At 35.7% G+C, this 9,717-nt stretch overlaps 1 pseudogene; it reads right to left on the minus strand.

Annotated features, from left to right (window-relative positions):
- Positions 1 to 2,291: 2,291 nt before the first annotated feature.
- LOC133204624 (tyrosinase-like protein) lies at positions 2,292 to 9,047 on the minus strand (annotated as a pseudogene).
- Positions 9,048 to 9,717: the final 670 nt, after the last annotated feature.

A 9,717-nucleotide genomic window follows, 5' to 3' on the forward strand; every position in this document is an offset into this window, starting at 1 on the left:
ACTTTGAATAAAGTCATTTCTTGCTATGGATTATCAGTAACATACAAATAAAAAAAGAAACACTCCTTTTCTCTACAACCACTAAAATTCAGAGCGTCGAAGCTCCCTTATACCTTATAGGGCCAATCGAGATGAGGGCAAAACAGGGCTTCAGAGTTTTACATAAAAAGATATTGAAAAACAATCTTTTGAGTTTAATTTAGAAAAACAATCTGCCCGAGGACATGGAGTCATGTTGAGAGATGTTAACCAGCTAGAATTCTCATCTAGAGTGTACAATCAACTGTGTTCAAATCATACCCCCAAAGAAGGTCATATATCATTGTAGGAGACTTTTTTTTTAATATTAGCAAATTTTTAAGTCAGTAACAAGTATTAAAAACATAATTTTGCATGGAATTAAATTATTTTATATCATGACCCCTGTGGTGGATTGGAGAACCGGTAACAAAGAACTGGAATTTCAGATAGCGATTTATCAGAATTCTTTTAGAGTCCTCTTTTAAAGAACAACAAATCTTGAAATTGTCAATATCGAAAGGTTCTTAAAGTTTCATCTTTTTAAGAACAATAAAAGATACAAGTTGTCAAATTGCTTTGCTAAATCCCTCATATAGTACAGCTCAAATCAAGACTATTAGCACTTTTCATATAATCAGGCAATTCTATTGAAAATGTCAAGATGATGGGACTTTTGTTCGTCATGTAGCTGGAAAACTTTTCAAAGGCCAATGTCACCCCAAAATTGGGATTTTTGAAATTGTGTATTTAACCTTGTAAATCTTTGTGGGTAAAATTGTTGAATCGTCTAGCATTTTAAGTCATCTAGGTCACTCACGTGGCCTATTGCTATCTGTTTTTGTCATGGTCTCCCTGGAAACGCAAAAAATTGAAGATAACATGGACAGAGACAGGCAAGTTTCCGAGATGCTGCTGGATACCAGACTAACTAATTTGTTGATCCATGATCATTTCTCTTTCTCTTGTTTTTGAGTTTCGGTTTATTTTGTTTTATTATATAAATATTTTCCATTCCCCGGATATGTAGTCAGTGTGAAAAACCAAGAGTACATTGTACTTTATTGTGAAACTGTTGGCAGAGGTACTTCAAAAACACAGTTACAGAGATTTTTGAATGATTTAGAATATTCATTTGGGCCTAGTTTATTGATCATGAATGTGAGGAGACTCGTGTTTTGAAAAAAAAAAGTCAGAAGAAATCTTAAGTGCAGTGGTCCTATTGAAATTCCCTATTTTTCTGCAGGATTTGAACCTATTTCTTATTATTGTGACGATGATGAGGGTATTCAGGCATCTGGTGATGATTACCCGCCATGCTTGAAATGTAAAAATTAAATTAACAGTTAAGAGGAAATAAATGAAATTAAAAGATTAGAAATTGGTTTTTATAATCATATTAGCATAAACGATGCAAAAAAGCAGTTAAAAAGAACATGAAATACATGTATATGTTTTTAAATAGTTGAAAATAATATCAATCCATATTTTTTAAAATTACGATGAGATTCTAAATATTAATTTTATGTGGTCTTGCAGGGTTGTATCATACTCAGATGACCGTTAATTTTAAGGCCCTTGGGTCTCTAGATCTTGTTTGGAAACGCATTAAATGGTGTAAAATCTTCTTTATCCACGAACATCTAACAGGCAAACAGTTTACTTGATAATTTAAAGATTTTAATCCCTCACCAAAAATGAATGTAAAATTCATGACTCCTGAGCCCATTGTTGAGCCTTAGGTCTGGACTTATTTGGTAATGTAGTGTGCTTGTACATATTGTTGTCTTGTTGTACTCTATATGCAGAATATTCCCTGCAACTATTCGAAAAAAAATATACATTAACTTATTCCGATTGCGTTGATTTGAAAAATAAAATAAATTCTTTGATGCATGTAAGGAAACTACTACATACAACTGTAGGGATTCATGGTTTGTTTGGCAGTCCCCTTTTAACTTGTTTAATTTGCGGTGTTTAATTTTGAATTGAGTACAACCTATGTGTTTATTTGCAACTATAAAAAATTTTACAAAAATTTCTGTTTTAAAGAATGACAACATTTATTAGTGTTCTTGGTGAAAAGTTTTCTATAAACATTTGCATAATAGGTGTCAACTACAGACTGTCCTCTGTATGTTGTTGAGACCAGGAATATCATATTACAATTTCAGGTTCAATAAGAACAACTTAATAATTTATCAACCTTTTATTTAGTTCCCATGTATTCCATATCTGTAAAAGTGCTGATACCATGAAATCGATTTTTGGTACAACACTATTTGCCATAGTGTGGGAATATCTTTTGTGTTCCCCTGTTGCAACTTTTCCACGGCCAAACGTTTTCATAGTCGCAGTAAAATGTCATAAAAATTTCCCCTCCGTAACTTGATGGGCAGTTTTTATCGCCGAAGTTCCACTTGTTTCTTACAGCTTCTCCATACGTTCGCCCATACATACGCGGTGATTGATTTGTGAGATTTACAACACCTGAACATGGTCGGTAAGCTGGCGGATTCGAACCTGGAATTAGGCAACGAGGCTGACAGACTCGACCACAAGAATCGGAGGCTGTAAGTTAGATCTGCGCAGCTCCTAAGTCAGGATTCTTCACAGCAACATGGGAGATGGCTTCTGACATTGGTTGTCTTTCATCTATAATTGCATAGTCCATATATGTTCCTCGATATGAAAATCCATCAGGCTGTACAAACACTCTCGACGACCCTCCAAGGTTTTAATTTTGTAACAATTAGGGTAGGTAGCAGGTGATATTTTTGGTGAAATATTCATGAACTCGGGGTATGCCTGAGGGGAGTACATGTCAACATGTTGTACAATATGAGAGTTACGCACGATTCATGATCCGAAGTAATTCCCTGGAGGTCTCATATAAACAATACGAACTGGGATGAAAACCCAACGACGAATGTCAGAAATGCCGTCCAAAGTAAAAGTATTCTGAATCGGGATATCATGAAGATGAACCATTCTACGAACATCTTCAAGATTGAAAGGGCTACTGTGAATTTGGGAAGGTATACCTATACTCCTTGTTTGGGTGTTAATGTGTTGTGTATTTGGATCCCAAAGATGTCTGATTGGACTATTGGGTGAAGCAAATAAACTTTTATGTGGGAGATTTCCAGATTGCCTAGTAAAGGCAAACCTGTTTTTGGTTCCTGACAGCAACGCTAATGCATTATAACCAAAACGACGGATTAAATCTCTTGAACCTAACATACTTCTGGTTCCAAAGTTCTGACCACCCGTTCCCACAAAACCAGGAGTAGATGGATTTCCAAAGTTTGTCAAAGGAGAGCTGCCGTCAAAGTTATTAGGTAAAACGCCATTATTGAGACTGCGAATACCTTGCAAAGATCCAACAGGAGCTCCTACGCTAAGACCTGCTCTATTTCTTATGTTGCCGTTCCCCGACATTGGATCATTCATAAAGGAATATATACATTTGTGGTATCTCTCTATTATATAAACATACAGAGAGCAAATATCTTCATACCTGTATGAAGTTTCTGGAAGGTCATAGGTCATTACATGACCTAATCACACAGCGCAAGAATATATACATAAAAGGACTTACTCTACTTCGCAATATAGCATGTTTTTCATGCATAAAAATATACAAAATACTCAAGTAAAATAACAATCATTTTATTTACAATGTAAACGAGTGATTAATACAGTTCTTGATCGATTTTACATAGAGAATAGAAAACTACGTGTTATAAGTTTCATCTCTGAGCTGCATAGTCTCAACGTTTACCCTTATTTTTCTTGTAGACCTCTGAATGCTATAATTTTTATTCGTTAAAACTTTACTCACAATAAATTTAAAAATTTGTTGGAAAATATCAGTGTAATGCAATCACGCCACAAACAGCTGACAAACACTGCAATTCGGAAGTTCGGTAGGCGCACCTCCATCATCGAGATCGTTGTCCTAAGCTGTCGCCAGTGTCTCCGTGTCAACATCATAATAAATATGCTTTACTGAAATCGTAGATTTTATGTTTCTGATCAATTTTTTTTTACTTGATTTCAAGTTAACTGGTCCGGACAAGTGTCTCCATCCATCCCTTTCCGACCGAAATTCCTCCAACTTTTTATTATCAAACATCGGACGTGTTTCTTGCGATTTTTAACATCGAATATATGGGTTCTCATGAATACAAAAATTCTCAAACACCAATATGCTCACTATAATTGATCACAAGTAGCCTTTCACAGAATATTCCCTTCAAAACAGAATCCGTTGCCAGATGAATTTGAAGCGTAACCGCTTTTCAAGCCGATTTACACCTTGCATAATTTGTCAAAATCTACGACGAACAGTTAGTGCAATATTTATATTCGATTATATTCGATTGTCCGTCTCAAATGTATATATAAGTAATAAATAACAAGTTTAAAAACTTCACTGGGAAATGAAGTGGGTCGGTACTGATCAAATCTTCTGAGAAGGCCTTCGGCCTTCACAGGATTTGATCACGTGACCGACCCACTTCATTTCCCAGAGAAGTTTTTAAACTTGTTATTTATTTCTTATTTGAAAGGGTACAACTCCTGCAGTATTTCCCTCCGCTGTCCCAGTCATTCCATTACCATTTATAGTTCTAGGATCAACAAATGAGACTTGGAACGGCACAGCCGGCTCTGGTCCCTCTTCAGTTACTGCACCGCCAAAGAAAGCTGTTGCATCCATAACTTGAGCGGATGTCTCCTCTCCTATGTCGCTAGCGGATCGTGCAACACATACCCCGCCCTGACAAGTTAAAAATCTTGAAGTACCACAATTTGAAGCACATGATGGCATATCATCATACTGATAAAATTCTGTGGTAAAAACATCGCTGTAGCCATCCAAGTAAGTATAATTGCTATAGGTTTCCATATTTCTGTTTGGATTATGCAGCTCCGATGGTAATTGGGTCATTGGCCAGGGGTAGTTAGTAGCGGGATCCACACCCAATTGTCGAATTTTTGCCTAAATCGCTCCCAAATATAATCAATAAATGTATGATGTAAAAAAATAGGGGATCGTAGGCAGTCACTGTTTCATCACGCATATGACCTCCTACCCAGACATGAACATTGTTGTGCTGACCCTCAATAGTATTTGCTAAATTTTGTCTAAATCCAACAACAACTTGTTCGTGACGTGTAACAGAGGGGTCTGTAAGAAATCGATTTATAGCCGGTTTTGTCATCAGAGCAGACATCCTTGCACCTATATTTCTGTTCAGAACCATGCCGTTCGGCACTTGCCAGCCTGCAAAGGGTCCGTCAAGAACAGGTCCAATACCGTTCCCCACCAAAGCTCTTGTGAACATTGCAGTTTCCCGTGGGTTAACCATATCGTTGTCCATGGTGGAGTCCCAGTAACAAAGGGACATAGAGCTATCGATCCCTTGAAGCGCAAACTCGAGACTGTAAATCAAAAATAATCTAAGATTAATATTTTTTATTTTTTAATAAACCTTTCGAAACAACTCTAAGGTTTCAGGGAGTTTGGCAGTTTTAGACATATACATTACAAATATTAAACAATTATTGAAGAAATCTGAATATAGGAGAAATTAAATCAAAAAAAATTAGAGATGGATTGACTCATTTCACCTTAAGGAAGCTCTAAACACTGCTCACTAAAGGGTTCTAATTCCATGGTATTTTTATGCAGTTACAGTGATCTGTCCTTAGATGTAAGATTGAATAAATGAGAATCTACAGTAAGTGACATCATTTGAAATAAACTGAAGCATTCTTAACGACATATTAGACCATGATAAAGTAATTGAATACTTTATTTGCATGTATTTTCCTAATGTAGGTAAACAACGGTGATTTCTGTGCATTAAATGCTTCAATGTCTGAGAACATTTTTCTGGAGAAATACGGCTGGTACCTTATGTTGAAAGTTAACTACATAAACTCAATATACACAACATGACATAATACAATTTTGTCAAAGCCCAAAAAACATCTTTTCTTAGTGTTTAGAGCTTCCTTAAAAGAGATAAAATAAAGAATAAGGGCATATAAGGCAAGGGCAATTTCCCGCTCTGAGTCATAATATTTTTCAAAGTTCAAAGAAAAGTTAAACTTTCTAAATAAATTGTATTGTCTGTAATGTCTTCATTAACATGTTTCATTCCTTTATTTTATTGAATTACTCATATGTATCAATTGTTTATTTATTTTAAGCGGAGTGTAGGATATTTAATGGAAACTGGGTCTACAATAGCCATAAAAAAATTTACCAATTTTTTTTTTTAATTTGAGTTGGTCAAATAAGACATAGACCCCCCATCCCCTCTTTTTTTATATGTATTTTTAAGTCGTTCCATCATGGAATGACTTTATAGTTATAAGTATTATAGATGTAAAGTAAAGCGGTTGCATAACATACAGATTAAATTTCCCAAGGTCACGTCTTGTTTTGTCCAATCTTAATATCTTTAATACCATATGAAGCCACAAAAAAGTGAAATAAAAAGCGCTATCCTGTCTACATATCATTGAGCGTGACAACACAAATTTTGAAACATATAACTTTTCTTTGATCTTTGAAAATGGGCAAACAAGGCCTGCGAAATGCCTGTAGCCTCAAATGCATAAAAAGTTGTGAAAAAGTATTTTAAAAAGGTTTTTATGCTCCACCATGAATATGGCCGGGACATATAGTGTTTGTCATGTCCGCCTTCTTCCGTCCTTTCGTCCTTCCGTCGCGCTTTGCGTTTAGCTCAGTTCAAAGCTCAGTATCAAAGAAACTATTCAAGATATTTTTTTATCAAAGTTCATATGCTGATACATATTGATGAGAGGTATTCAACAGCATAAACATTTTTTTTACCTTGGCCTTTCCTTTGATCTTGACATCACTTTTCTTAAATTAGTGTTTAGCTCAGTTTTAAATAAACTAATCAATATCTTTTTATCAAACTTCATATGCTGATACATACTGATTTAAGTTTTCAACTGCATCAACATTTTTTGAACTTGACATTTCCTTTGACCTTGATCTTATTTTTCTTAAATTATTGTTTAGCTCAGTTTCAAAGAAAATATACAAGATAATCTTATCAAACATTTTATACTTACACATATCAAGGGAGCTATTCAATAGCATCAACAGTTTTGAACGTTGACCTTTCCTTTAACCTTGAGCTCACTTTTTCTACATGTTTAATGTTTGATTGATTGTATGTTGTTTTACGTCCCATTCGAAAATTTTCACTCATATAGAGACGACACCATATACCGTTGAAGGGCTTCAAATCTGGACCTTTACTCGGCACTAAGGGCCATTGAGCAGTGAGGGATCTTTATCGTGCCAACGCCTGCCGTGACACGGGGTCTCGGTTTTTAAGGTCTCTTCCGAAGGACCCGGAATTTTCACTTCACAGTGCCGAGCGCCTGGCGAAGGAACAGTTGAAACCAATTTTTTATCGACTTACATGTACGTCAGTCGCGGCCGGGATTCGAACTCACGGCCTTCCGATCACGGAGCGAGCGCTCTATCGACTGAGTTACCGCGACGGCTAGACTAATGTTTACTTCAGTTTTAAAGAAACCATTTAAGATACTTCATCAAACTTAATATGCGAATACATATTAGTGAGAGTTATTCAACTGCATCAGAAACTTTGAACTTGAAATTTCCTGTGACCTTGGCCTCACTTTTCTTTTATGCACTGATAAATAATTTGTTGAGAATTCATCATTTATTTCCATTTTTTTAGATTTCAATTTCAATTTTATAGAAACTATTTGAGATATTCTCATCAAACTTCATACCATAATACAAATTTTCATGTTGGAATACTCTTATACCTTGGGCGGAAGATTCATATGCTATGGACATATTTCTAGTTATTATTGAATGGTACGAAAAGTATGATTAATTCTGAGAAACAAGACTTTATTGCAGAAAATTCTCTTGGCAAAAATTATTCTATGGTTCAAAACCTGTCAGGGTAGCCTAGTGGTAGGGCGCTCGCTTCGTGATCAAGAGGCCCGGGTTCGATTCTCGTTTTATTATCTGTTTAATAGAATGAAGAAATTATCAATTTTTGCCCTCTTTGGTCTGTAGATGTAATTCATTAGACGAATAATTTTATTACATATAAGATTGTTGCGTAGGAATTTTATATAAAGTTAACGATAATGTTAACTGAAATATTAAAGAAGTTTTGTTATTATTGAGCTTTAATCTTTCACTTTTTTAATTTGTCAAACCATGGGCATTTTTTCTCGGCTTAAATGCAAATCTTGCTGAGAAATATATTATCTCGAAGTAGGTGATTTTCCTAGTCTTGTACGCCCTCAATTCATAATTTAAGGAAATTCAAACGATCCATCATGAGAAACAAAAAAAAAACCATTGGACCTTACAAAAGAAGGTAGACTCTATGAAATCCCAGGAAGGCCGGGCCACGATGTCCAGCTGGTAGGACTAAGCCGTTATGTACACTTGCCCAAGTATCGTAATCCTGAAATAAAATTCAAAACTAAAATCAAAAGCTTTGTGGAAATTTTGAAATTTGAATGAAAATAAATTTGACATATAATACATAAAAGAAAACCCTTGACAGAAAACTTGATGACTTTATCAATGATTGTTTTAAGTACACCTTTTATACCCCATTTTCTTTCAATGCTGTTAGGGGATTGAAAAATCGCTGCCTTAGTGCGTCATCCAGAACTCGTAGTTCCTGACGGAAGGCGAGTGACTCTTGCCTTTTGTGGCGTCTCCTAGTGTGAAGCCTTTGTTGGTACTCTCTGTAAAAGGATCGAATATAATTGACCTGATTCTCGGTCAAATTTAGCTGATGTCTCAGATGTGGGCTTTGCCAGATGTAGCTTCCTAAACAATAACTTTGCACTGCATGACCTGGGATGTCGCTAACTGTAAGTCCTTGTGTAAGTTCTTCATAGCAATTCTTCAAAAGTCCTGGCATATCTGTTTCCCAAATCATGGCGTATGTTCGAATGGCAAAGAAAAGTCCCATAGCAGCTTGAAAGAAATGTAATTGGTTCATTTAATTTAATTTAAAAGTTAATTTAGATAATCATTTTTAAAAACGATTACCTTTCATCTTAAGGAAGATGGACCCTCTGATATGAGAGATAACTTTCCATATGAAATATCCTAATATTGTACCAGCGTTAAAAAACTGAGTGCTTTGAGTAATGTTAGTCAATTCATTCAAACCTGACGTATATTGGAAACTTCTATTTCCTTTTGTCTATACTTTTTATCTCACCTGAGCCGAAGGCTTATGTGAGCTTTTCTGATCAAAATTTGTCCGTTGTCCTTCGTCGTCGTCGTCGACGTTGTCGTTGTTGTCGTTGTAAACTTTTCACAATTTCATCTTCTTCTCCAGAACTAGTGGGCCAATTTCAACCAAACTTGGCACAGACTATCCTTGGGTAAAGGGGATTCAAGTTTGTTCAAATGAAGGGCCACGCCTTCTTCCAAGGGGAGATAATTAAGAATTCGTGAAAAATTAATGGCATCATTAAAAAATCTTCTTCTCAAGAACCACTGTGCTTGAAAATATGAAACTTATGTGGAAACATCCTCAGGTAGTGTAGATTCAGGTAGTTCAAATCATGACCCCTGGGGGTCGGGTGGGGCCACAATGGGCGATCAAAGTTTTACATAGGAATATATAGGAA

The sequence above is a fragment of the Saccostrea echinata genome, unplaced genomic scaffold (genome assembly GCF_033153115.1).
Source record: "Saccostrea echinata isolate AGI-Se365-2 ecotype Australia unplaced genomic scaffold, CSIRO_AGI_Sech_v1 ptg000054l, whole genome shotgun sequence".
Classification (NCBI taxonomy): Eukaryota; Metazoa; Mollusca; class Bivalvia; order Ostreida; family Ostreidae; genus Saccostrea; species Saccostrea echinata.